Source organism: Saccoglossus kowalevskii, chromosome 6, assembly GCF_978046115.1.
Source record: "Saccoglossus kowalevskii chromosome 6, keSacKowa6.1, whole genome shotgun sequence".
Lineage (NCBI taxonomy): Eukaryota > Metazoa > Hemichordata > Enteropneusta > Harrimaniidae > Saccoglossus > Saccoglossus kowalevskii.
Genome location: NC_140646.1, coordinates 13,008,062 through 13,032,970, shown reverse-complemented (window position 1 = coordinate 13,032,970; position 24,909 = coordinate 13,008,062). Strand labels below are relative to the sequence as shown.

The 24,909-nt window shown below is 44.7% G+C and overlaps 24 non-coding genes across 24 annotated transcripts; all 24 read right to left on the bottom strand.

The window, feature by feature from the left end:
* Nucleotides 1-630: 630 nt before the first annotated feature.
* On the bottom strand, nucleotides 631-704 carry TRNAN-GUU (transfer RNA asparagine (anticodon GUU)). The gene has a single exon. It is a non-coding gene; the product is annotated as a tRNA-Asn (tRNA).
* Nucleotides 705-1,667: 963 nt separating this feature from the next.
* Nucleotides 1,668-1,741, bottom strand: TRNAN-GUU (transfer RNA asparagine (anticodon GUU)). The gene has a single exon. It is a non-coding gene; the product is annotated as a tRNA-Asn (tRNA).
* Nucleotides 1,742-2,722: 981 nt separating this feature from the next.
* Nucleotides 2,723-2,796, bottom strand: TRNAN-GUU (transfer RNA asparagine (anticodon GUU)). Its single transcript has one exon. It is a non-coding gene; the product is annotated as a tRNA-Asn (tRNA).
* A 1,281-nt stretch (nucleotides 2,797-4,077) lies between these two features.
* TRNAN-GUU (transfer RNA asparagine (anticodon GUU)) lies at nucleotides 4,078-4,151 on the bottom strand. The gene has a single exon. It is a non-coding gene; the product is annotated as a tRNA-Asn (tRNA).
* A 1,114-nt stretch (nucleotides 4,152-5,265) lies between these two features.
* TRNAN-GUU (transfer RNA asparagine (anticodon GUU)) lies at nucleotides 5,266-5,339 on the bottom strand. The gene has a single exon. It is a non-coding gene; the product is annotated as a tRNA-Asn (tRNA).
* A 681-nt stretch (nucleotides 5,340-6,020) lies between these two features.
* On the bottom strand, nucleotides 6,021-6,094 carry TRNAN-GUU (transfer RNA asparagine (anticodon GUU)). Its single transcript has one exon. It is a non-coding gene; the product is annotated as a tRNA-Asn (tRNA).
* Nucleotides 6,095-7,357: 1,263 nt separating this feature from the next.
* TRNAN-GUU (transfer RNA asparagine (anticodon GUU)) lies at nucleotides 7,358-7,431 on the bottom strand. Its single transcript has one exon. It is a non-coding gene; the product is annotated as a tRNA-Asn (tRNA).
* A 663-nt stretch (nucleotides 7,432-8,094) lies between these two features.
* On the bottom strand, nucleotides 8,095-8,168 carry TRNAN-GUU (transfer RNA asparagine (anticodon GUU)). The gene has a single exon. It is a non-coding gene; the product is annotated as a tRNA-Asn (tRNA).
* A 676-nt stretch (nucleotides 8,169-8,844) lies between these two features.
* On the bottom strand, nucleotides 8,845-8,918 carry TRNAN-GUU (transfer RNA asparagine (anticodon GUU)). The gene has a single exon. It is a non-coding gene; the product is annotated as a tRNA-Asn (tRNA).
* A 681-nt stretch (nucleotides 8,919-9,599) lies between these two features.
* Nucleotides 9,600-9,673, bottom strand: TRNAN-GUU (transfer RNA asparagine (anticodon GUU)). Its single transcript has one exon. It is a non-coding gene; the product is annotated as a tRNA-Asn (tRNA).
* Nucleotides 9,674-10,936: 1,263 nt separating this feature from the next.
* Nucleotides 10,937-11,010, bottom strand: TRNAN-GUU (transfer RNA asparagine (anticodon GUU)). The gene has a single exon. It is a non-coding gene; the product is annotated as a tRNA-Asn (tRNA).
* A 663-nt stretch (nucleotides 11,011-11,673) lies between these two features.
* On the bottom strand, nucleotides 11,674-11,747 carry TRNAN-GUU (transfer RNA asparagine (anticodon GUU)). The gene has a single exon. It is a non-coding gene; the product is annotated as a tRNA-Asn (tRNA).
* Nucleotides 11,748-12,578: 831 nt separating this feature from the next.
* Nucleotides 12,579-12,652, bottom strand: TRNAN-GUU (transfer RNA asparagine (anticodon GUU)). The gene has a single exon. It is a non-coding gene; the product is annotated as a tRNA-Asn (tRNA).
* A 1,881-nt stretch (nucleotides 12,653-14,533) lies between these two features.
* Nucleotides 14,534-14,607, bottom strand: TRNAN-GUU (transfer RNA asparagine (anticodon GUU)). The gene has a single exon. It is a non-coding gene; the product is annotated as a tRNA-Asn (tRNA).
* A 676-nt stretch (nucleotides 14,608-15,283) lies between these two features.
* Nucleotides 15,284-15,357, bottom strand: TRNAN-GUU (transfer RNA asparagine (anticodon GUU)). Its single transcript has one exon. It is a non-coding gene; the product is annotated as a tRNA-Asn (tRNA).
* Nucleotides 15,358-16,188: 831 nt separating this feature from the next.
* TRNAN-GUU (transfer RNA asparagine (anticodon GUU)) lies at nucleotides 16,189-16,262 on the bottom strand. Its single transcript has one exon. It is a non-coding gene; the product is annotated as a tRNA-Asn (tRNA).
* A 1,881-nt stretch (nucleotides 16,263-18,143) lies between these two features.
* Nucleotides 18,144-18,217, bottom strand: TRNAN-GUU (transfer RNA asparagine (anticodon GUU)). Its single transcript has one exon. It is a non-coding gene; the product is annotated as a tRNA-Asn (tRNA).
* A 1,576-nt stretch (nucleotides 18,218-19,793) lies between these two features.
* Nucleotides 19,794-19,867, bottom strand: TRNAN-GUU (transfer RNA asparagine (anticodon GUU)). Its single transcript has one exon. It is a non-coding gene; the product is annotated as a tRNA-Asn (tRNA).
* A 380-nt stretch (nucleotides 19,868-20,247) lies between these two features.
* On the bottom strand, nucleotides 20,248-20,321 carry TRNAN-GUU (transfer RNA asparagine (anticodon GUU)). Its single transcript has one exon. It is a non-coding gene; the product is annotated as a tRNA-Asn (tRNA).
* Nucleotides 20,322-20,547: 226 nt separating this feature from the next.
* TRNAN-GUU (transfer RNA asparagine (anticodon GUU)) lies at nucleotides 20,548-20,621 on the bottom strand. The gene has a single exon. It is a non-coding gene; the product is annotated as a tRNA-Asn (tRNA).
* Nucleotides 20,622-21,584: 963 nt separating this feature from the next.
* TRNAN-GUU (transfer RNA asparagine (anticodon GUU)) lies at nucleotides 21,585-21,658 on the bottom strand. The gene has a single exon. It is a non-coding gene; the product is annotated as a tRNA-Asn (tRNA).
* Nucleotides 21,659-21,850: 192 nt separating this feature from the next.
* TRNAN-GUU (transfer RNA asparagine (anticodon GUU)) lies at nucleotides 21,851-21,924 on the bottom strand. Its single transcript has one exon. It is a non-coding gene; the product is annotated as a tRNA-Asn (tRNA).
* Nucleotides 21,925-22,605: 681 nt separating this feature from the next.
* TRNAN-GUU (transfer RNA asparagine (anticodon GUU)) lies at nucleotides 22,606-22,679 on the bottom strand. The gene has a single exon. It is a non-coding gene; the product is annotated as a tRNA-Asn (tRNA).
* Nucleotides 22,680-24,663: 1,984 nt separating this feature from the next.
* On the bottom strand, nucleotides 24,664-24,737 carry TRNAN-GUU (transfer RNA asparagine (anticodon GUU)). Its single transcript has one exon. It is a non-coding gene; the product is annotated as a tRNA-Asn (tRNA).
* Between the last annotated feature and the right edge of the window lie 172 nt (nucleotides 24,738-24,909).

The following is a 24,909-nucleotide window of genomic DNA, read 5'->3' as shown; positions in this document are numbered from 1 at the left end:
AGAAAATGTGCGTAATAAAAACTTATACTTCGTCCCTGGGTGGGCTTGAACCACCAACCTTACAGTTAACAGCCGAACGCGCTAACCGATGGCGCTACAGACACGGCGACATTGGTGTTATGTTGTATTCATATCTCGAATTCACACATTCGAAAATGTGAGTAATAAAAACTTCTACTTCATCCCAAGGTGGGCTTGAACAACCAACCTTTCGGTTAACAGCCGAACGCGCTAACCGATGGCGCTACAGACTCTGCGACATTGGTGTTATGTTGTATTAATATCGCGAATCCACACGTGAGAAAATGTGCGTAATAAAAACTTCTCCTTCGTCCCTGGGTGGGCTTGAACCACCAACCTTTCGGTTAACAGCCGAACGCGCTAACCGATTGCGCCACAGAAACTACAACATTGGTGTTATATTGTATTCATATCGCGAATCCTCACATGAGAAAATGTGTGTAATAAAAACTTCTAGTTCGTCCTTGGGTGGGCTTGAATCACCAACCTTTCGGTTAACAGCCGAACGCGCGAACCGATGGCGCTACAGACTCTGCGACATTGGTGTTATGTTGTATTCATATCGCGAATTCTCACATGAGAACATGTGTGTAATAAAAACTTATACTTCGTCCCTGGGTGGGCTTGAACCACCAACCTTTCGGTTAACAGCCGAACGCGCTAACCGATTGCGCCACAGAGACTGCAACATTGGTGTTATATTGTATTCATATCGCGAATCCACACATGAGAAAATGTGTGTAATAAAAACTTCTACTTCGTCCCTGGGTGGGCTTGAATCACCAACCTTTCGGTTAACAGCCGAACGCGCGAACCGATGGCGCTACAGACACTGCGACATTGGTGTTATGTTTTATTCATATCGCGAATTCACACATGAGAAAATCTGTGTTATAAAAACTTCTACTTCGTCCCTGGGTGGGCTTGAACCACCAACTTTTCGGTTAACAGCCGAACGCGCCACAGAGACAACAACAATGGTGTTATATTGTCTTCATATCGCGAATTCACACATGAGAAAATGTGTGTAATAAAAACTTGTACTTCGTCCCTGGGTGGGCTTGAACCACCAACCTTTTGGTTAACAGCCGAACGCGCTAACCGATGGCGCTACAGACACTGCGACATTGCTGTTATGTTGTATTCATATCGCAAATTCACACATGAGAAAATGTGTGTAATAAAAACTTCTACTTCGTCCCTGGGTGGGCTTGAATCACCAACCTTTAGGTTAACAGCCGAACGCGCTAACCGATGGCGCTACAGACACTGCGACATTGGTGTTATGTTGTATTCATATCGCGAATTCTCACATGAGAACATGTGTGTAATAAAAACTTATACTTCGTCCCTGGGTGGGCTTGAACCACCAACCTTTCGGTTAACAGCCGAACGCGCAAACCGATTGCGCCACAGAGACTGCAACATTGGTGTTATATTGTATTCATATCGCGAATCCACACATGAGAAAATGTGTGTAATAAAAACTTCTACTTCGTCCCTGGGTGGGCTTGAATCACCAACCTTTCGGTTAACAGCCGAACGCGCGAACCGATGGCGCTACAGATACTGCGACATTGGTGTTATGTTTTATTCATATCGCGAATTCACACATGAGAAAATCTGTGTAATAAAAACTTCTACTTCGTCCCTGGGTGGGCTTGAACCACCAACCTTTCGGTTAACAGCCGAACGCGCTAACCGATTGCGCCACAGAGACTACAACAATGGTGTTATATTGTCTTCATATCGCGAATTCACACATGAGAAAATGTGTGTAATAAAAAATTGTACTTCGTCCCTGGGTGGGCTTGAACCACCAACCTTTCGGTTAACAGCCAAACGCGCTAACCGATTGCGCCACAGAGACTGCAACATTGGTGTTATATTGTATTCATATCGCGAATTCACACATGAGAAAATGTGTGTAATAAGAACTTGTACTTCGTCCCTGGGTGGGCTTGAATCACCAACCTTTCGGTTAACAGCCGAACGCACTAACCAATTGCGCCACAGAGACTGCATCCTTGGTTATATGCTGTGTTGTATTAATATCGCGAATCCACACGTGAGAAAATGTGCGTAATAAAAACTTCTACTTCGTCCCTGGGTGGGCTTGAACCACCAACCTTACAGTTAACAGCCGAACGCGCTAACCGATGGCGCTACAGACACGGCGACATTGGTGTTATGTTGTATTCATATCTCGAATTCACACATTCGAAAATGTGAGTAATAAAAACTTCTACTTCATCCCAAGGTGGGCTTGAACAACCAACCTTTCGGTTAACAGCCGAACGCGCTAACCGATGGCGCTACAGACTCTGCGACATTGGTGTTATGTTGTATTAATATCGCGAATCCACACGTGAGAAAATGTGCGTAATAAAAACTTCTCCTTCGTCCCTGGGTGGGCTTGAACCACCAACTTTTCGGTTAACAGCCGAACGCGCTAACCGATTGCGCCACAGAAACTACAACATTGGTGTTATATTGTATTCATATCGCGAATCCTCACATGAGAAAATGTGTGTAATAAAAACTTCTAGTTCGTCCTTGGGTGGGCTTGAATCACCAACCTTTCGGTTAACAGCCGAACGCGCGAACCGATGGCGCTACAGACTCTGCGACATTGGTGTTATGTTGTATTCATATCGCGAATTCTCACATGAGAACATGTGTGTAATAAAAACTTATACTTCGTCCCTGGGTGGGCTTGAACCACCAACCTTTCGGTTAACAGCCGAACGCGCTAACCGATTGCGCCACAGAGACTGCAACATTGGTGTTATATTGTATTCATATCGCGAATCCACACATGAGAAAATGTGTGTAATAAAAACTTCTACTTCGTCCCTGGGTGGGCTTGAATCACCAACCTTTCGGTTAACAGCCGAACGCGCGAACCGATGGCGCTACAGATACTGCGACATTGGTGTTATGTTTTATTCATATCGCGAATTCACACATGAGAAAATCTGTGTAATAAAAACTTCTACTTCGTCACTGGGTGGGCTTGAACCACCAACCTTTCGGTTAACAGCCGAACGCGCTAACCGATTGCGCCACAGAGACTACAACAATGGTGTTATATTGTCTTCATATCGCGAATTCACACATGAGAAAATGTGTGTAATAAAAAATTGTACTTCGTCCCTGGGTGGGCTTGAACCACCAACCTTTCGGTTAACAGCCAAACGCGCTAACCGATTGCGCCACAGAGACTGCAACATTGGTGTTATATTGTATTCATATCGCGAATTCACACATGAGAAAATGTGTGTAATAAGAACTTGTACTTCGTCCCTGGGTGGGCTTGAATCACCAACCTTTCGGTTAACAGCCGAACGCACTAACCAATTGCGCCACAGAGACTGCATCCTTGGTGATATGTTGTGTTGTATTAATATCGCGAATCCACACGTGAGAAAATGTGCGTAATAAAAACTTCTACTTCGTCCCTGGGTGGGCTTGAACCACCAACCTTACAGTTAACAGCCGAACGCGCTAACCGATGGCGCTACAGACACGGCGACATTGGTGTTATGTTGTATTCATATCTCGAATTCACACATTCGAAAATGTGAGTAATAAAAACTTCTACTTCATCCCAAGGTGGGCTTGAACAACCAACCTTTCGGTTAACAGCCGAACGCGCTAACCGATGGCGCTACAGACTCTGCGACATTGGTGTTATGTTGTATTAATATCGCGAATCCACACGTGAGAAAATGTGCGTAATAAAAACTTCTCCTTCGTCCCTGGGTGGGCTTGAACCACCAACCTTTCGGTTAACAGCCGAACGCGCTAACCGATTGCGCCACAGAAACTACAACATTGGTGTTATATTGTATTCATATCGCGAATCCTCACATGAGAAAATGTGTGTAATAAAAACTTCTACTTCGTCCTTGGGTGGGCTTGAATCACCAACCTTTCGGTTAACAGCCGAACGCGCGAACCGATGGCGCTACAGACTCTGCGACATTGGTGTTATGTTGTATTCATATCGCGAATTCACACATGAGAAAATGTGTGTAATAAAAACTTATACTTCGTCCCTGGGTGGGCTTGAACCACCAACCTTTCGGTTAACAGCCGAACGCGCTAACCGATTGCGCCACAGAGACTACAACATTGGAGTTATATTGTATTCATATCGCGAATCCACACATGAGAAAATGTGTGTAATAAAAACTTCTACTTCGTCCCTGGGTGGGCTTGAATCACCAACCTTTCGGTTAACAGCCGAACGCGCGAACCGATGGCGCTACAGACACTGCGACATTGGTGTTATGTTTTATTCATATCGCGAATTCACACATGAGAAAATCTGTGTTATAAAAACTTCTACTTCGTCCCTGGGTGGGCTTGAATCACCAACCTTTCGGTTAACAGCCGAACGCACTAACCAATTGCGCCACAGAGACTGCAACCTTGGTGATATGTTGTGTTGTATTAATATCGCGAATCCACACGTGAGAAAATGTGCGTAATAAAACTTCTACTTCGTCCCTGGGTGGGCTTGAAGCACCAACCTTACAGTTAACAGCCGAACGCGCTAACCGATGGCGCTACAGACTCTGCGACATTGGTGTTATGTTGTATTCATATCGCGAATTCACACATGAGAAAATGTGTGTAATAAAAACTTGTGCTTCGTCCTTGGGTGGGCTTGAATCACCAACCTTTCGGTTAACAGCCGAACGCGCGAACCGATGGCGCTACAGACTCTGCGACATTGGTGTTATGTTTTATTCATATCGCGAATTCACACATGAGAAAATCTGTGTTATAAAAACTTCTACTTCGTCCCTGGGTGGGCTTGAACCACCAACCTTTCGGTTAACAGCCGAACGCGCCACAGAGACAACAATGGTGTTATATTGTCTTCATATCGCGAATTCACACATGAGAAAATGTGTGTAATAAAAACTTGTACTTCGTCCCTGGGTGGGCTTGAACCACCAACCTTTTGGTTAACAGCCGAACGCGCTAACCGATGGCGCTACAGACACTGCGACATTGGTGTTATGTTGTATTCATATCGCAAATTCACACATGAGAAAATGTGTGTAATAAAAACTTCTACTTCGTCCCTGGGTGGGCTTGAATCACCAACCTTTCGGTTAACAGCCGAACGCGCTAACCGATGGCGCTACAGACACTGCGACATTGGTGTTATGTTGTATTCATATCGCGAATTCTCACATGAGAACATGTGTGTAATAAAAACTTATACTTCGTCCCTGGGTGGGCTTGAACCACCAACCTTTCGGTTAACAGCCGAACGCGCTAACCGATTGCGCCACAGAGACTGCAACATTGGTGTTATATTGTATTCATATCGCGAATCCACACATGAGAAAATGTGTGTAATAAAAACTTCTACTTCGTCCCTGGGTGGGCTTGAATCACCAACCTTTCGGTTAACAGCCGAACGCGCGAACCGATGGCGCTACAGACACTGCGACATTGGTGTTATGTTTTATTCATATCGCGAATTCACACATGAGAAAATCTGTGTAATAAAAACTTCTACTTCGTCCCTGGGTGGGCTTGAACCACCAACCTTTCGGTTAACAGCCAAACGCGCTAACCGATTGCGCCACAGAGACTGCAACATTGGTGTTATATTGTATTCATATCGCGAATTCACACATGAGAAAATGTGTGTAATAAAAACTTGTACTTCGTCCCTGGGTGGGCTTGAATCACCAACCTTTCGGTTAACAGCCGAACGCACTAACCAATTGCGCCACAGAGACTGCAACCTTGGTGATATGTTGTGTTGTATTAATGTCGCGATTCCACACGTGAGAAAATGTGCGTAATAAAAACTTCTACTTCGTCCCTGGGTGGGCTTGAACCACCAACCTTACAGTTAACAGCCGAACGCGCTAACCGATGGCGCTACAGACACTGCGACATTGGTGTTATGTTGTATTCATATCTCGAATTCACACATTCGAAAATGTGAGTAATAAAAACTTCTCCTTCGTCCCTGGGTGGGCTTGAACCACCAACCTTTCGGTTAACAGCCGAACGCGCTAACCGATTGCGCCACAGAGACTACAACATTGGTGTTATATTGTATTCATATCGCGAATCCTCACATAAGAAAATGTGTGTAATAAAAACTTCTACTTCGTCCTTGGGTGGGCTTGAATCACCAACCTTTCGGTTAACAGCCGAACGCGCGAACCGATGGCGCAACAGACTCTGCGACATTGGTGTTATGTCGTATTCATATCGCGAATTCACACATGAGAAAATGTGTGTAATAAAAACTTGTGCTTCGTCCCTGGGTGGGCTTGAACCACCAACCTTTTAGTTAACAGCCGAACGCGCTAACCGATTGCGCCACAGAGACTGTAACAATGGTGTTATACTGTATTCATATCGCGAATCCTCACATGAGAAAATGTGTGTAATAAAAACTTCTACTTCGTCCTTGGGTGGGCTTGAATCACCAACCTTTCGGTTAACAGCCGAACGCGCGAACCGATGGCGCTACAGACTCTGCGACATTGGTGTTATGTTGTATTCATATCGCGAATTCACACATGAGAAAATGTGTGTAATAAAAACTTGTACTTCGTCCCTGGGTGGGCTTGAACCACCAACCTTTTAGTTAACAGCCGAACGCGCTAACCGATTGCGCCACAGACACTGTAACAATGGTGTTATGTTGTATTCATATCGCGAATCCACACATGAGAAAATGTGTGTAATAAAAACTTCTACTTCGTCCTTGGGTGGGCTTGAATCACCAACCTTTCGGTTAACAGCCGAACGCGCGAACCGATGGCGCTACAGACACTGCGACATTGGTGTTATGTTTTATTCATATCGCGAATTCACACATGAGAAAATCTGTGTTATAAAAACTTCTACTTCGTCCCTGGGTGGGCTTGAACCACCAACCTTTCGGTTAACAGCCGAACGCGCCACAGAGACAACAACAATGGTGTTATATTGTCTTCATATCGCGAATTCACACATGAGAAAATGTGTGTAATAAAAACTTGTACTTCGTCCCTGGGTGGGCTTGAACCACCAACCTTTTGGTTAACAGCCGAACGCGCTAACCGATGGCGCTACAGACACTGCGACATTGGTGTTATGTTGTATTCATATCGCAAATTCACACATGAGAAAATGTGTGTAATAAAAACTTCTACTTCGTCCCTGGGTGGGCTTGAATCACCAACCTTTCGGTTAACAGCCGAACGCGCTAACCGATGGCGCTACAGACACTGCGACATTGGTGTTATGTTGTATTCATATCGCGAATTCTCACATGAGAACATGTGTGTAATAAAAACTTATACTTCGTCCCTGGGTGGGCTTGAACCACCAACCTTTCGGTTAACAGCCGAACGCGCTAACCGATTGCGCCACAGAGACTGCAACATTGGTGTTATATTGTATTCATATCGCGAATCCACACATGAGAAAATGTGTGTAATAAAAACTTCTACTTCGTCCCTGGGTGGGCTTGAATCACCAACCTTTCGGTTAACAGCCGAACGCGCGAACCGATGGCGCTACAGACACTGCGACATTGGTGTTATGTTTTATTCATATCGCGAATTCACACATGAGAAAATCTGTGTTATAAAAACTTCTACTTCGTCCCTGGGTGGGCTTGAACCACCAACCTTTCGGTTAACAGCCGAACGCGCCACAGAGACAACAACAATGGTGTTATATTGTCTTCATATCGCGAATTCACACATGAGAAAATGTGTGTAATAAAAACTTGTACTTCGTCCCTGGGTGGGCTTGAACCACCAACCTTTTGGTTAACAGCCGAACGCGCTAACCGATGGCGCTACAGACACTGCGACATTGGTGTTATGTTGTATTCATATCGCAAATTCACACATGAGAAAATGTGTGTAATAAAAACTTCTACTTCGTCCCTGGGTGGGCTTGAATCACCAACCTTTCGGTTAACAGCCGAACGCGCTAACCGATGGCGCTACAGACACTGCGACATTGGTGTTATGTTGTATTCATATCGCGAATTCTCACATGAGAACATGTGTGTAATAAAAACTTATACTTCGTCCCTGGGTGGGCTTGAACCACCAACCTTTCGGTTAACAGCCGAACGCGCTAACCGATTGCGCCACAGAGACTGCAACATTGGTGTTATATTGTATTCATATCGCGAATCCACACATGAGAAAATGTGTGTAATAAAAACTTCTACTTCGTCCCTGGGTGGGCTTGAATCACCAACCTTTCGGTTAACAGCCGAACGCGCGAACCGATGGCGCTACAGACACTGCGACATTGGTGTTATGTTTTATTCATATCGCGAATTCACACATGAGAAAATCTGTGTAATAAAAACTTCTACTTCGTCCCTGGGTGGGCTTGAACCACCAACCTTTCGGTTAACAGCCAAACGCGCTAACCGATTGCGCCACAGAGACTGCAACATTGGTGTTATATTGTATTCATATCGCGAATTCACACATGAGAAAATGTGTGTAATAAAAACTTGTACTTCGTCCCTGGGTGGGCTTGAACCACCAACCTTTTGGTTAACAGCCGAACGCGCTAACCGATGGCGCTACAGACACTGCGACATTGGTGTTATGTTGTATTCATATCGCAAATTCACACATGAGAAAATGTGTGTAATAAAAACTTCTACTTCGTCCCTGGGTGGGCTTGAACCACCAACCTTTTAGTTAACAGCCGAACGCGCTAACCGATTGCGCCACAGACACTGTAACAATGGTGTTATGTTGTATTCATATCGCGAATTCTCACATGAGAACATGTGTGTAATAAAAACTTATACTTCGTCCCTGGGTGGGCTTGAACCACCAACCTTTCGGTTAACAGCCGAACGCGCTAACCGATTGCGCCACAGAGACTGCAACATTGGTGTTATATTGTATTCATATCGCGAATCCACACATGAGAAAATGTGTGTAATAAAAACTTCTACTTCGTCCCTGGGTGGGCTTGAATCACCAACCTTTCGGTTAACAGCCGAACGCGCGAACCGATGGCGCTACAGACACTGCGACATTGGTGTTATGTTTTATTCATATCGCGAATTCACACATGAGAAAATCTGTGTAATAAAAACTTCTACTTCGTCCCTGGGTGGGCTTGAACCACCAACCTTTCGGTTAACAGCCAAACGCGCTAACCGATTGCGCCACAGAGACTGCAACATTGGTGTTATATTGTATTCATATCGCGAATTCACACATGAGAAAATGTGTGTAATAAAAACTTGTACTTCGTCCCTGGGTGGGCTTGAATCACCAACCTTTCGGTTAACAGCCGAACGCACTAACCAATTGCGCCACAGAGACTGCAACCTTGGTGATATGTTGTGTTGTATTAATGTCGCGATTTCACACGTGAGAAAATGTGCGTAATAAAAACTTCTACTTCGTCCCTGGGTGGGCTTGAACCACCAACCTTACAGTTAACAGCCGAACGCGCTAACCGATGGCGCTACAGACACTGCGACATTGGTGTTATGTTGTATTCATATCTCGAATTCACACATTCGAAAATGTGAGTAATAAAAACTTCTCCTTCGTCCCTGGGTGGGCTTGAACCACCAACCTTTCGGTTAACAGCCGAACGCGCTAACCGATTGCGCCACAGAGACTACAACATTGGTGTTATATTGTATTCATATCGCGAATCCTCACATAAGAAAATGTGTGTAATAAAAACTTCTACTTCGTCCTTGGGTGGGCTTGAATCACCAACCTTTCGGTTAACAGCCGAACGCGCGAACCGATGGCGCTACAGACTCTGCGACATTGGTGTTATGTCGTATTCATATCGCGAATTCACACATGAGAAAATGTGTGTAATAAAAACTTGTGCTTCGTCCCTGGGTGGGCTTGAACCACCAACCTTTTAGTTAACAGCCGAACGCGCTAACCGATTGCGCCACAGAGACTGTAACAATGGTGTTATACTGTATTCATATCGCGAATCCTCACATGAGAAAATGTGTGTAATAAAAACTTCTACTTCGTCCTTGGGTGGGCTTGAATCACCAACCTTTCGGTTAACAGCCGAACGCGCGAACCGATGGCGCTACAGACTCTGCGACATTGGTGTTATGTTGTATTCATATCGCGAATTCACACATGAGAAAATGTGTGTAATAAAAACTTGTACTTCGTCCCTGGGTGGGCTTGAACCACCAACCTTTTAGTTAACAGCCGAACGCGCTAACCGATTGCGCCACAGACACTGTAACAATGGTGTTATGTTGTATTCATATCGCGAATCCACACATGAGAAAATGTGTGTAATAAAAACTTCTACTTCGTCCTTGGGTGGGCTTGAATCACCAACCTTTCGGTTAACAGCCGAACGCGCGAACCGATGGCGCTACAGACACTGCGACATTGGTGTTATGTTTTATTCATATCGCGAATTCACACATGAGAAAATCTGTGTTATAAAAACTTCTACTTCGTCCCTGGGTGGGCTTGAACCACCAACCTTTCGGTTAACAGCCGAACGCGCCACAGAGACAACAACAATGGTGTTATATTGTCTTCATATCGCGAATTCACACATGAGAAAATGTGTGTAATAAAAACTTGTACTTCGTCCCTGGGTGGGCTTGAACCACCAACCTTTTGGTTAACAGCCGAACGCGCTAACCGATGGCGCTACAGACACTGCGACATTGGTGTTATGTTGTATTCATATCGCAAATTCACACATGAGAAAATGTGTGTAATAAAAACTTCTACTTCGTCCCTGGGTGGGCTTGAATCACCAACCTTTCGGTTAACAGCCGAACGCGCTAACCGATGGCGCTACAGACACTGCGACATTGGTGTTATGTTGTATTCATATCGCGAATTCTCACATGAGAACATGTGTGTAATAAAAACTTATACTTCGTCCCTGGGTGGGCTTGAACCACCAACCTTTCGGTTAACAGCCGAACGCGCTAACCGATTGCGCCACAGAGACTGCAACATTGGTGTTATATTGTATTCATATCGCGAATCCACACATGAGAAAATGTGTGTAATAAAAACTTCTACTTCGTCCCTGGGTGGGCTTGAATCACCAACCTTTCGGTTAACAGCCGAACGCGCGAAACGATGGCGCTACAGACACTGCGACATTGGTGTTATGTTTTATTCATATCGCGAATTCACACATGAGAAAATCTGTGTTATAAAAACTTCTACTTCGTCCCTGGGTGGGCTTGAACCACCAACCTTTCGGTTAACAGCCGAACGCGCCACAGAGACAACAACAATGGTGTTATATTGTCTTCATATCGCGAATTCACACATGAGAAAATGTGTGTAATAAAAACTTGTACTTCGTCCCTGGGTGGGCTTGAACCACCAACCTTTTGGTTAACAGCCGAACGCGCTAACCGATGGCGCTACAGACACTGCGACATTGGTGTTATGTTGTATTCATATCGCAAATTCACACATGAGAAAATGTGTGTAATAAAAACTTCTACTTCGTCCCTGGGTGGGCTTGAATCACCAACCTTTCGGTTAACAGCCGAACGCGCTAACCGATGGCGCTACAGACACTGCGACATTGGTGTTATGTTGTATTCATATCGCGAATTCTCACATGAGAACATGTGTGTAATAAAAACTTATACTTCGTCCCTGGGTGGGCTTGAACCACCAACCTTTCGGTTAACAGCCGAACGCGCTAACCGATTGCGCCACAGAGACTGCAACATTGGTGTTATATTGTATTCATATCGCGAATCCACACATGAGAAAATGTGTGTAATAAAAACTTCTACTTCGTCCCTGGGTGGGCTTGAATCACCAACCTTTCGGTTAACAGCCGAACGCGCGAACCGATGGCGCTACAGACACTGCGACATTGGTGTTATGTTTTATTCATATCGCGAATTCACACATGAGAAAATCTGTGTAATAAAAACTTCTACTTCGTCCCTGGGTGGGCTTGAACCACCAACCTTTCGGTTAACAGCCAAACGCGCTAACCGATTGCGCCACAGAGACTGCAACATTGGTGTTATATTGTATTCATATCGCGAATTCACACATGAGAAAATGTGTGTAATAAAAACTTGTACTTCGTCCCTGGGTGGGCTTGAATCACCAACCTTTCGGTTAACAGCCGAACGCACTAACCAATTGCGCCACAGAGACTGCAACCTTGGTGATATGTTGTGTTGTATTAATATCGCGATTCCACACGTGAGAAAATGTGCGTAATAAAAACTTCTACTTCGTCCCTGGGTGGGCTTGAACCACCAACCTTACAGTTAACAGCCGAACGCGCTAACCGATGGCGCTACAGACACTGCGACATTGGTGTTATGTTGTATTCATATCTCGAATTCACACATTCGAAAATGTGAGTAATAAAAACTTCTACTTCATCCCAAGGTGGGCTTGAACAACCAACCTTTCGGTTAACAGCCGAACGCGCTAACCGATGGCGCTACAGACTCTGCGACATTGGTGTTATGTTGTATTAATATCGCGAATCCACACGTGAGAAAATATGCGTAATAAAAACTTCTCCTTCGTCCCTGGGTGGGCTTGAACCACCAACCTTTCGGTTAACAGCCGAACGCGCTAACCGATTGCGCCACAGAGACTACAACATTGGTGTTATATTGTATTCATATCGCGAATCCTCACATAAGAAAATGTGTGTAATAAAAACTTCTACTTCGTCCTTGGGTGGGCTTGAATCACCAACCTTTCGGTTAACAGCCGAACGCGCGAACCGATGGCGCTACAGACTCTGCGACATTGGTGTTATGTTGTATTCATATCGCGAATTCACACATGAGAAAATGTGTGTAATAAAAACTTGTGCTTCGTCCCTGGGTGGGCTTGAACCACCAACCTTTTAATTAACAGCCGAACGCGCTAACCGATTGCGCCACAGAGACTGTAACAATGGTGTTATACTGTATTCATATCGCGAATCCTCACATGAGAAAATGTGTGTAATAAAAACTTCTACTTCGTCCTTGGGTGGGCTTGAATCACCAACCTTTCGGTTAACAGCCGAACGCGCGAACCGATGGCGCTACAGACTCTGCGACATTGGTGTTATGTTGTATTCATATCGCGAATTCACACATGAGAAAATGTGTGTAATAAAAACTCGTACTTCGTCCCTGGGTGGGCTTGAACCACCAACCTTTTAGTTAACAGCCGAACGCGCTAACCGATTGCGCCACAGACACTGTAACAATGGTGTTATGTTGTATTCATATCGCGAATCCACACATGAGAAAATGTGTGTAATAAAAACTTCTACTTCGTCCCTGGGTGGGCTTGAACCACCAACCTTTTGGTTAACAACCGAACGCGCTAACCGATGGCGCTACAGACACTGCGACATTGGTGTTATGTTGTATTCATATCGCAAATTCACACATGAGAAAATGTGTGTAATAAAAACTTCTACTTCGTCCCTGGGTGGGCTTGAATCACCAACCTTTCGGTTAACAGCCGAACGCGCTAACCGATGGCGCTACAGACACTGCGACATTGGTGTTATGTTGTATTCATATCGCGAATTCTCACATGAGAACATGTGTGTAATAAAAACTTATACTTCGTCCCTGGGTGGGCTTGAACCACCAATCTTTCGGTTAACAGCCGAACGCGCTAACCGATTTCGCCACAGAGACTGCAACATTGGTGTTATATTGTATTCATATCGCGAATCCACACATGAGAAAATGTGTGTAATAAAAACTTCTACTTCGTCCCTGGGTGGGCTTGAATCACCAACCTTTCGGTTAACAGCCGAACGCGCTAACCGATTGCGCCACAGAGACTACAACAATGGTGTTATATTGTCTTCATATCGCGAATTCACACATGAGAAAATGTGTGTAATAAAAAATTGTACTTCGTCCCTGGGTGGGCTTAAACCACCAACCTTTCGGTTAACAGCCAAACGCGCTAACCGATTGCGCCACAGAGACTGCAACATTGGTGTTATATTGTATTCATATCGCGAATTCACACATGAGAAAATGTGTGTAATAAAAACTTGTACTTCGTCCCTGGGTGGGCTTGAATCACCAACCTTTCGGTTAACAGCCGAACGCACTAACCAATTGCGCCACAGAGACTGCAACCTTGGTGATATGTTGTGTTGTATTAATATCGCGATTCCACACGTGAGAAAATGTGCGTAATAAAAACTTCTACTTCGTCCCTGGGTGGGCTTGAACCACCAACCTTACAGTTAACAGCCGAACGCGCTAACCGATGGCGCTACAGACACTGCGACATTGGTGTTATGTTGTATTCATATCTCGAATTCACACATTCGAAAATGTGAGTAATAAAAACTTCTACTTCATCCCAAGGTGGGCTTGAACAACCAACCTTTCGGTTAACAGCCGAACGCGCTAACCGATGGCGCTACAGACTCTGCGACATTGGTGTTATGTTGTATTAATATCGCGAATCCACACGTGAGAAAATGTGCGTAATAAAAACTTCTCCTTCGTCCCTGGGTGGGCTTGAACCACCAACCTTTCGGTTAACAGCCGAACGCGCTAACCGATTGCGCCACAGAGACTACAACATTGGTGTTATATTGTATTCATATCGCGAATCCTCACATAAGAAAATGTGTGTAATAAAAACTTCTACTTCGTCCTTGGGTGGGCTTGAATCACCAACCTTTCGGTTAACAGCCGAACGCGCGAACCGATGGCGCTACAGACTCTGCGACATTGGTGTTATGTTGTATTCATATCGCGAATTCACACATGAGAAAATGTGTGTAATAAAAACTTGTGCTTCGTCCCTGGGTGGGCTTGAACCACCAACCTTTTAGTTAACAGCCGAACGCGCTAACCGATTGCGCCACAGAGACTGTAACAATGGTGTTATACTGTATTCATATCGCGAATCCTCACATGAGAAAATGTGTGTAATAAAAACTTGTACTTCGTCCCTGGGTGGGCTTGAACCACCAACCTTTTGGTTAACAGCCGAACGCGCTAACCGATGGCGCTACAGACACTGCGACATTGGTGTTATGTTGTATTCATATCGCAAATTCACACATGAGAAAATGTGTGTAATAAAAACTTCTACTTCGTCCCTGGGTGGGCTTGAATCACCAACCTTTCGGTTAACAGCCGAACGCGCTAACCGATGGCGCTACAGACACTGCGACATTGGTGTTATGTTGTATTCATATCGCGAATTCTCACATGAGAACATGTGTGTAATAAAAACTTATACTTCGTCCCTGGGTGGGCTTGAACCACCAACCTTTCGGTTAACAGCCGAACGCGCTAACCGATTGCGCCACAGAGACTGCAACATTGGTGTTATATTGTATTCATATCGCGAATCCACACATGAGAAAATGTGTGTAATAAAAACTTCTACTTCGTCCCTGGGTGGGCTTGAATCACCAACCTTTCGGTTAACAGCCGAACGCGCGAACCGATGGCGCTACAGACACTGCGACATTGGTGTTATGTTTTATTCATATCGCGAATTCACACATGAGAAAATCTGTGTAATAAAAACTTCTACTTCGTCCCTGGGTGGGCTTGAACCACCAACCTTTCGGTTAACAGCCAAACGCGCTAACCGATTGCGCCACAGAGACTGCAACATTGGTGTTATATTGTATTCATATCGCGAATTCACACATGAGAAAATGTGTGTAATAAAAACTTGTACTTCGTCCCTGGGTGGGCTTGAATCACCAACCTTTCGGTTAACAGCCGAACGCACTAACCAATTGCGCCACAGAGACTGCAACCTTGGTGATATGTTGTGTTGTATTAATATCGCGATTCCACACGTGAGAAAATGTGCGTAATAAAAACTTCTACTTCGTCCCTGGGTGGGCTTGAACCACCAACCTTACAGTTAACAGCCGAACGCGCTAACCGATGGCGCTACAGACACTGCGACATTGGTGTTATGTTGTATTCATATCTCGAATTCACACATTCGAAAATGTGAGTAATAAAAACTTCTACTTCATCCCAAGGTGGGCTTGAACAACCAACCTTTCGGTTAACAGCCGAACGCGCTAACCGATGGCGCTACAGACTCTGCGACATTGGTGTTATGTTGTATTAATATCGCGAATCCACACGTGAGAAAATATGCGTAATAAAAACTTCTCCTTCGTCCCTGGGTGGGCTTGAACCACCAACCTTTCGGTTAACAGCCGAACGCGCTAACCGATTGCGCCACAGAGACTACAACATTGGTGTTATATTGTATTCATATCGCGAATCCTCACATAAGAAAATGTGTGTAATAAAAACTTCTACTTCGTCCTTGGGTGGGCTTGAATCACCAACCTTTCGGTTAACAGCCGAACGCGCGAACCGATGGCGCTACAGACTCTGCGACATTGGTGTTATGTTGTATTCATATCGCGAATTCACACATGAGAAAATGTGTGTAATAAAAACTTGTGCTTCGTCCCTGGGTGGGCTTGAACCACCAACCTTTTAATTAACAGCCGAACGCGCTAACCGATTGCGCCACAGAGACTGTAACAATGGTGTTATACTGTATTCATATCGCGAATCCTCACATGAGAAAATGTGTGTAATAAAAACTTCTACTTCGTCCTTGGGTGGGCTTGAATCACCAACCTTTCGGTTAACAGCCGAACGCGCGAACCGATGGCGCTACAGACTCTGCGACATTGGTGTTATGTTGTATTCATATCGCGAATTCACACATGAGAAAATGTGTGTAATAAAAACTTGTACTTCGTCCCTGGGTGGGCTTGAACCACCAACCTTTTAGTTAACAGCCGAACGCGCTAACCGATTGCGCCACAGACACTGTAACAATGGTGTTATGTTGTATTCATATCGCGAATCCACACATGAGAAAATGTGTGTAATAAAAACTTCTACTTCGTCCCTGGGTGGGCTTGAACCACCAACCTTTTGGTTAACAACCGAACGCGCTAACCGATGGCGCTACAGACACTGCGACATTGGTGTTATGTTGTATTCATATCGCAAATTCACACATGAGAAAATGTGTGTAATAAAAACTTCTACTTCGTCCCTGGGTGGGCTTGAATCACCAACCTTTCGGTTAACAGCCGAACGCGCTAACCGATGGCGCTACAGACACTGCGACATTGGTGTTATGTTGTATTCATATCGCGAATTCTCACATGAGAACATGTGTGTAATAAAAACTTATACTTCGTCCCTGGGTGGGCTTGAACCACCAACCTTTCGGTTAACAGCCGAACGCGCTAACCGATTTCGCCACAGAGACTGCAACATTGGTGTTATATTGTATTCATATCGCGAATCCACACATGAGAAAATGTGTGTAATAAAAACTTCTACTTCGTCCCTGGGTGGGCTTGAATCACCAACCTTTCGGTTAACAGCCGAACGCGCTAACCGATTGCGCCACAGAGACTACAACAATGGTGTTATATTGTCTTCATATCGCGAATTCACACATGAGAAAATGTGTGTAATAAAAAATTGTACTTCGTCCCTGGGTGGGCTTGAACCACCAACCTTTCGGTTAACAGCCAAACGCGCTAACCGATTGCGCCACAGAGACTGCAACATTGGTGTTATATTGTATTCATATCGCGAATTCACACATGAGAAAATGTGTGTAATAAAAACTTGTACTTCGTCCCTGGGTGGGCTTGAATCACCAACCTTTCGGTTAACAGCCGAACGCACTAACCAATTGCGCCACAGAGACTGCAACCTTGGTGATATGTTGTGTTGTATTAATATCGCGATTCCACACGTGAGAAAATGTGCGTAATAAAAACTTCTACTTCGTCCCTGGGTGGGCTTGAACCACCAACCTTACAGTTAACAGCCGAACGCGCTAACCGATGGCGCTACAGACACTGCGACATTGGTGTTATGTTGTATTCATATCTCGAATTCACACATTCGAAAATGTGAGTAATAAAAACTTCTACTTCATCCCAAGGTGGGCTTGAACAACCAACCTTTCGGTTAACAGCCGAACGCGCTAACCGATGGCGCTACAGACTCTGCGACATTGGTGTTATGTTGTATTAATATCGCGAATCCACACGTGAGAAAATGTGCGTAATAAAAACTTCTCCTTCGTCCCTGGGTGGGCTTGAACCACCAACCTTTCGGTTAACAGCCGAACGCGCTAACCGATTGCGCCACAGAGACTACAACATTGGTGTTATATTGTATTCATATCGCGAATCCTCACATAAGAAAATGTGTGTAATAAAAACTTCTACTTCGTCCTTGGGTGGGCTTGAATCACCAACCTTTCGGTTAACAGCCGAACGCGCGAACCGATGGCGCTACAGACTCTGCGACATTGGTGTTATGTTGTATTCATATCGCGAATTCACACATGAGAAAATGTGTGTAATAAAAACTTGTGCTTCGTCCCTGGGTGGGCTTGAACCACCAACCTTTTAGTTAACAGCCGAACGCGCTAACCGATTGCGCCACAGAGACTGTAACAATGGTGTTATACTGTATTCATATCGCGAATCCTCACATGAGAAAATGTGTGTAATAAAAACTTCTACTTCGTCCTTGGGTGGGCTTGAATCACCAACCTTTCGGTTAACAGCCGAACGCGCGAACCGATGGCGCTACAGACTCTGCGACATTGGTGTTATGTTGTATTCATATCGCGAATTCACACATGAGAAAATGTGTGTAATAAAAACTTGTACTTCGTCCCTGGGTGGGCTTGAACCACCAACCTTTTAGTTAACAGCCGAACGCGCTAACCGATTGCGCCACAGACACTGTAACAATGGTGTTATGTTGTATTCATATCGCGAATCCACACATGAGAAAATGTGTGTAATAAAAACTTCTACTTCGTCCCTGGGTGGGCTTGAACCCCCAACCTTTTGGTTAACAACCGAACGCGCTAACCGATGGCGCTACAGACACTGCGACATTGGTGTTATGTTGTATTCATATCGCGAATTCTCACATGAGAACATGTGTGTAATAAAAACTTATACTTCGTCCCTGGGTGGGCTTGAACCACCAACCTTTCGGTTAACAGCCGAACGCGCTAACCGATTTCGCCACAGAGACTGCAACATTGGTGTTATATTGTATTCATATCGCGAATCCACACATGAGAAAATGTGTGTAATAAAAACTTCTACTTCGTCCCTGGGTGGGCTTGAATCACCAACCTTTCGGTTAACAGCCGAACGCGCTAACCGATTGCGCCACAGAGACTACAACAATGGTGTTATATTGTCTTCATATCGCGAATTCACACATGAGAAAATGTGTGTAATAAAAAATTGTACTTCGTCCCTGGGTGGGCTTGAACCACCAACCTTTCGGTTAACAGCCAAACGCGCTAACCGATTGCGCCACAGAGACTGCAACATTGGTGTTATATTGTATTCATATCGCGAATTCACACATGAGAAAATGTGTGTAATAAAAACTTGTACTTCGTCCCTGGGTGGGCTTGAATCACCAACCTTTCGGTTAACAGCCGAACGCGCTAACCGATTGCGCCACAGAGACTACAACATTGGTGTTATATTGTATTCATATCGCGAATCCTCACATGAGAAAATGTGTGTAATAAAAACTTCTACTTCGTCCTTGGGTGGGCTTGAATCACCAACCTTTCGGTTAACAGCCGAACGCGCGAACCGATGGCGCTACAGACTCTGCGACATTGGTGTTATGTTGTATTCATATCGCGAATTCACACATGAGAAAATGTGTGTAATAAAAACTTATACTTCGTCCCTGGGTGGGCTTGAACCACCAACCTTTCGGTTAACAGCCGAACGCGCTAACCGATTGCGCCACAGAGACTACAACATTGGAGTTATATTGTATTCATATCGCGAATCCACACATGAGAAAATGTGTGTAATAAAAACTTCTACTTCGTCCCTGGGTGGGCTTGAATCACCAACCTTTCGGTTAACAGCCGAACGCGCGAACCGATGGCGCTACAGACACTGCGACATTGGTGTTATGTTTTATTCATATCGCGAATTCACACATGAGAAAATCTGTGTTATAAAAACTTCTACTTCGTCCCTGGGTGGGCTTGAATCACCAACCTTTCGGTTAACAGCCGAACGCACTAACCAATTGCGCCACAGAGACTGCAACCTTGGTGATATGTTGTGTTGTATTAATATCGCGAATCCACACGTGAGAAAATGTGCGTAATAAAACTTCTACTTCGTCCCTGGGTGGGCTTGAACCACCAACCTTTCGGTTAACAGCCGAACGCGCTAACCGATTGCGCCACAGAGACTACAACATTGGTGTTATATTGTATTCATATCGCGAATCCTCACATGAGAAAATGTGTGTAATAAAAACTTCTACTTCGTCCTTGGGTGGGCTTGAATCACCAACCTTTCGGTTAACAGCCGAACGCGCGAACCGATGGCGCTACAGACTCTGCGACATTGGTGTTATGTTGTATTCATATCGCGAATTCACACATGAGAAAATGTGTGTAATAAAAACTTGTACTTCGTCCCTGGGTGGGCTTGAACCACCAACCTTTCGGTTAACAGCCGAACGCGCTAACCGATTGCGCCACAGAGACTGTAACAATGGTGTTATATTGTATTCATATCGCGAATCCTCACATGAGAAAATGTGTGTAATAAAAACTTCTACTTCGTCCTTGGGTGGGCTTGAATCACCAACCTTTCGGTTAACAGCCGAACGCGCGAACCGATGGCGCTACAGACTCTGCGACATTGGTGTTATGTTGTATTCATATCGCGACTTCACACATGAGAAAATGTGTGTAATAAAAACTTGTACTTCGTCCCTGGGTGGGCTTGAACCACCAACCTTTTAGTTAACAGCCGAACGCGCTAACCGATTGCGCCACAGAGACTGTAACAATGGTGTTATGTTGTATTCACATCGCGAATCCACACATGAGAAAATGTGTGTAATAAACACTTCTACTTCGTCCCTGGGTGGGCTTGAATCACCAACCTTTCGGTTAACAGCCGAACGCGCGAACCGATGGCGCTACAGACACTGCGACATTGGTGTTATGTTTTATTCATATCGCGAATTCACACATGAGAAAATCTGTGATATAAAAACTTCTACTTCGTCCCTGGGTGGGCTTGAACCACCAACCTTTCGGTTAACAGCCGAACGCGCCACAGAGACAACAACAATGGTGTTATATTGTCTTCATATCGCGAATTCACACATGAGAAAATGTGTGTAATAAAAACTTGTACTTCGTCCCTGGGTGGGCTTGAACCACCAACCTTTTGGTTAACAGCCGAACGCGCTAACCGATGGCGCTACAGACACTGCGACATTGGTGTTATGTTGTATTCATATCGCAAATTCACACATGAGAAAATGTGTGTAATAAAAACTTCTACTTCGTCCCTGGGTGGGCTTGAATCACCAACCTTTCGGTTAACAGCCGAACGCGCTAACCGATGGCGCTACAGACTCTGCGACATTGGTGTTATGTTGTATTCATATCGCGAATTCTCACATGAGAACATGTGTGTAATAAAAACTTATACTTCGTCCCTGGGTGGGCTTGAACCACCAGCCTTTCGGTTAACAGCCGAACGCGCTAACCGATTGCGCCACAGAGACTGCAACATTGGTGTTATATTGTATTCATATCGCGAATCCACACATGAGAAAATGTGTGTAATAAATACTTCTACTTCGTCCCTGGGTGGGCTTGAATCACCAACCTTTCGGTTAACAGCCGAACGCGTGTTATGTTTTATTCATATCCCGAATTCACACATGAGAAAATCTGTGTAATAAAAACGTCTACTTCGTCCCTGGGTGGGTTTGAACCACCAACCTTTCGGTTAACAGCCGAACGCGCTAACCGATTGCGCCACAGAGACTACAACAATGGTGTTATATTGTCTTCATATCGCGAATTCACACATGAGAAAATGTGTGTAATAAAAAATTGTACTTCGTTCCTGGGTGGGCTTGAACCACCAACCTTTCGGTTAACAGCCAAACACGGTAACCGATTGCGCCACAGAGACTGCAACATTGGTGTTATATTGTATTCATATCGCGAATTCACACATGAGAAAATGTGTGTAATAAAAACTTGTACTTCGTCCCTGGGTGGGCTTGAATCACCAACCTTTCGGTTAACAGCCGAACGCACTAACCAATTGTGCCACAGAGTCTGCAATCTTGGTGATATGTTGTGTTGTATTAATATCGCGAATCCACACGTGAGAAAATGTGCGTAATAAAAACTTCTACTTCGTCCCTGGGTGAGCTTGAACCACCAACCTTACAGTTAACAGCCGAACGCGCTAACCGTTGGCGCCACAGACACTGCGACATTGGTGTTATGTTGTATTCATATCTCGAATTCACACATTCGAAAATGTGAGTAATAAAAACTTCTACTTCATCCCAAGGTGGGCTTGAACAACCAACCTTTCGGTTAACAGCCGAACGCGCTAACCGATGGCGCTACAGACTCTGCGACATTGGTGTTATGTTGTATTCATATCGCGAATTCTCACATGAGAACATGTGTGTAATAAAAACTTATACTTCGTCCCTGGGTGGGCTTGAACCACCAGCCTTTCGGTTAACAGCCGAACGCGCTAACCGATTGCGCCACAGAGACTGCAACATTGGTGTTATATTGTATTCATATCGCGAATCCACACATGAGAAAATGTGTGTAATAAATACTTCTACTTCGTCCCTGGGTGGGCTTGAATCACCAACCTTTCGGTTAACAGCCGAACGCGTGTTATGTTTTATTCATATCCCGAATTCACACATGAGAAAATCTGTGTAATAAAAACGTCTACTTCGTCCCAGGGTGGGTTTGAACCACCAACCTTTCGGTTAACAGCCGAACGCGCTAACCGATTGCGCCACAGAGACTACAACAATGGTGTTATATTGTCTTCATATCGCGAATTCACACATGAGAAAATGTGTGTAATAAAAAATTGTACTTCGTTCCTGGGTGGGCTTGAACCACCAACCTTTCGGTTAACAGCCAAACACGGTAACCGATTGCGCCACAGAGACTGCAACATTGGTGTTATATTGTATTCATATCGCGAATTCACACATGAGAAAATGTGTGTAATAAAAACTTGTACTTCGTCCCTGGGTGGGCTTGAATCACCAACCTTTCGGTTAACAGCCGAACGCACTAACCAATTGTGCCACAGAGTCTGCAATCTTGGTGATATGTTGTGTTGTATTAATATCGCGAATCCACACGTGAGAAAATGTGCGTAATAAAAACTTCTACTTCGTCCCTGGGTGAGCTTGAACCACCAACCTTACAGTTAACAGCCGAACGCGCTAACCGTTGGCGCCACAGACACTGCGACATTGGTGTTATGTTGTATTCATATCTCGAATTCACACATTCGAAAATGTGAGTAATAAAAACTTCTACTTCATCCCAAGGTGGGCTTGAACAACCAACCTTTCGGTTAACAGCCGAACGCGCTAACCGATGGCGCTACAGACTCTGCGACATTGGTGTTATGTTGTATTAATATCGCGAATCCACACGTGAGAAAATGTGCGTAATAAAAACTTCTCCTTCGTCCCTGGGTGGGCTTGAACCACCAACCTTTCGGTTAACAGCCGAACGCGCTAACCGAATGCGCCACAGAGACTACAACATTGGTGTTATATTGTATTCATATCGCGAATCCACACATGAGAAAATGTGTGTAATAAAAACTTCTACTTCGTCCCTGGGTGGGCTTGAATCACCAACCTTTCGGTTTACAGCCGAACGCGCGAACCGATGGCGCTACAGACTCTGCGACATTGGTGTTATGTTGTATTCATATCGCGAATTCACACATGAGAAAATGTGTGTAATAAAAACTTGTACTTCGTCCCTGGGTGGGCTTGAACCACCAACCTTTTAGTTAACAGCCGAACGCGCTAACCGATTGCGCCACAGAGACTGTAACAAAGGTGTTATGTTGTATTCATATCGCGAATCCACACATGAGAAAATGTGTGTAATAAAAACTTCTACTTCGTCCCTGGGTGGGCTTGAATCACCAACCTTTCGGTTAACAGCCGAACGCGCGAACCGATGGCGCTACAGACACTGCGACATTGGTGTTATGTTTTATTCATATCGCGAATTCACACATGAGAAAATCTGTGTTATAAAAACTTCTACTTCGTCCCTGGGTGGGCTTGAACCACCAACCTTTCGGTTAACAGCCGAACGCGCCACAGAGACAACAACAATGGTGTTATATTGTCTTCATATCGCGAATTCACACATGAGAAAATGTGTGTAATAAAACCTTGTACTTCGTCCCTGGGTGGGCTTGAACCACCAACCTTTTGGTTAACAGCCGAACGCGCTAACCGATGGCGCTACAGACACTGCGACATTGGTGTTATGTTGTATTCATATCGCAAATTCACACATGAGAAAATGTGTGTAATAAAAACTTCTACTTCGTCCCTGGATGGGCTTGAATCACCAACCTTTCGGTTAACAGCCGAACGCGCTAACCGATGGCGCTACAGACTCTGCGACATTGGTGTTATGTTGTATTCATATCGCGAATTCTCACATGAGAACATGTGTGTAATAAAAACTTATACTTCGTCCCTGGGTGGGCTTGAACCACCAACCTTTCGGTTAACAGCCGAACGCGCTAACCGATTGCGCCACAGAGACTGCAACATTGGTGTTATATTGTATTCATATCGCGAATCCACACATGAGAAAATGTGTGTAATAAAAACTTCTACTTCGTCCCTGGGTGGGCTTGAATCACCAACCTTTCGGTTAACAGCCGAACGCGTGTTATGTTTTATTCATATCGCGAATTCACACATGAGAAAATCTG